At 35.4% G+C, this 2482-nt stretch overlaps 1 protein-coding gene across 1 annotated transcript in view; it reads left to right on the forward strand.

Annotated features, from left to right (window-relative positions):
- Window positions 1–2482, forward strand: part of LOC106879834 (DNA repair protein XRCC3) — a 200197-nt gene that overhangs the window by 92073 nt on the left and 105642 nt on the right. The window lies entirely within an intron of this gene.

Raw genomic sequence — 2482 nt, forward strand, 5'->3', positions numbered from 1 at the left:
ACTTTCAGAGGATGACTCTTTTTATAGTATTATTGAATGCGTAGGGGTGGAGAAAGATATATAGGATAATTAAAGAAGATGAGAAATGGAGGGAAAAGTGAGAGAGTGTGTGTTTTTGTGTTGGTGTGTGTATGTGTGTGTGTGTGCATGTGTGTGTGTGCATGTGTGTGTGTGCCTGTGTATCTGAAAGGAGAGTCAATGGGAAAGAGAAGGAAAGGTGAAAGAAGAAAGAAAATTGTGTTTACAGCTGGTCAGTTCTTTTAATAACATGTTTATTCTTGGCCTTTTAAAAATGGCAAAACCAGGTGGCATTGTTTGAAAGAAAGTTGTTTTTCAAAATGTTGGCATCATTGTCCAGTGGGAGAGAGTGTGTGGGTGTATTTTTGTGTGTGTGCACGCGCACGCAAACCTTTATGCAAACCTTGTACTCCTCAAACCTTTATGCCCACTGATACCAAGCTACATAAGGGATGACATAGACTTCCTCACACACATTCCAAATATGGTTCCGGAAAACACTATACTTGCAAGCTTCAATGTCACAAACTTATACACAAACATAACACACACCCTTGGCCTGGAAGCGATAAAATACTGGGTAGAAAAATACAGGGAACTCCTAGATAAACGTTTCAAAACAGACTTTATCACCAAAGCCACCCAATTAATACTTGAAGAGAACACATTCTCATTTAACAAGTCATACCAACAGATAAAGGGCACGGCTATGGGTACGAAATTTGCACCTTCATACGCCAACCTAGTGATGGGTTTCCTTGAGAACAAATTATACGATGAAATAGGGAACGTCTTCGAACACAACTTCAGAGAAGACATCAAGAAAAAGTGGAAATGCTACCTCGATGACTGTTTCATCTTTTGGAACAGATCGAAAGAAGATCTACGAACATTCTACAACATCCTCAACACACTGCACCCATCTATCCACTTCACAATAGATACCAACTACAACGAACTTCCCTTCCCAGACATCAACATCAAGATACACAATTCCATCGTCACAACAGACATCTACTACAAAAAAACTGACACACACCAATGTTTAAATTTCTACTCCTGCCACCCATCCCACATAAAAAGAAGCATTCCATATAGTATAGCAAGACACATATGCAGCTTAGTGACCGACTCACAGACACACCAAATAAGACTAAATGAACTTAAAACTTCCTACTAGAACAAAAATACCCACTCACCTTAATAGAAAATGGAATCGCAAGAGCAAGGAAACTGGACATCACACAACTCAGAACTCCAAAAAAGAAAAACAAAGAAAACATCATCCCTTTCATAAACACACACAACCCTGCAATCACCAACATGTTTCACATTATACGTTCAAATTTACCAATAATCCTACAAAGCCCCAAAATGGGAAACCTACTAAACAAATATTCTATAAAAAATAGTAAACGCCAAGAAAAAAAACTTAAAGAAACACCTAACAAGAGCAAAATTCTCATCAGAGAATAAAACCGAATTCTTCATAAAAGAGTGCGGAGATGGTAAATGTGGAACCTGTAGTAACCCCATCTACAAATCCCAAAACCTGCAGTCACCCCATCTGGAAATTCTTTATGCCAATGAGCCAGAATTCACCGACAACATGTCCGACAGGAGGAACTACGAAAAGTTCCACTGAGTGAACACTTAGAAGCATGTGGAGAAGGAAAATTTAAGATCTTTCCCTTCTATAAATGCCCAAGAAACAACACCTCCTTCAGGAAAAATATGGAGAAATACTTCAAAACAAAATTCTCACCCAAACTGAATGGCTGAAAACATGAAAATCACAACCCATCTAGAACTATTAACTTAGTCTGTAAAATAATATCCTCTCAATGTACAAGAAATTGTATGCATATCTGTTTCATTGAGCTCCTTCACAAGACACTTTCCCTTGTACATTATTACCCATCCTAATATCTTCATTTTTGTAAAGAATTGTTCTTTATTTTTATTTCTCTGGGGAAAATATATATATATGTGTGTGTGTGTATATATATTTATGTATGTATGTATATGTGTGTGTGTGTGTGTGTGTGTATGGCTATGACTAGTGAAATATCACTATTTCTATAATGATTTGTACTAGATGAAGGACCAAATTTGTAAAGTAAACTGTAATTTAAAAAACATTTTATTTATATTTCACCAACAATTTTCATCCTTTCACATACTTCACTATCTTTGTATTTTCATACCTTTATTTATACTTTCTCTATCTTTTTAATTATAATTATTTGTATTTTTTCCATAACGGATTTGATCCTAAAAGTGAATCCAAAACTATTTTAGAACTTGTTATTTCAGTATCTAAAACAATGGCACCATTTGCCAATTTATATTGGTAAATGACTACAGAAATGCTATATTTTATATTTATTTTTGATCCATGCCTATGACAAAATGAACTTACCAATATTTAGATACCTCACTCATTGATTCATCACAATATTTC

This window comes from Octopus bimaculoides, chromosome 11 (genome assembly GCF_001194135.2).
Source record: "Octopus bimaculoides isolate UCB-OBI-ISO-001 chromosome 11, ASM119413v2, whole genome shotgun sequence".
NCBI lineage: Eukaryota > Metazoa > Mollusca > Cephalopoda > Octopoda > Octopodidae > Octopus > Octopus bimaculoides.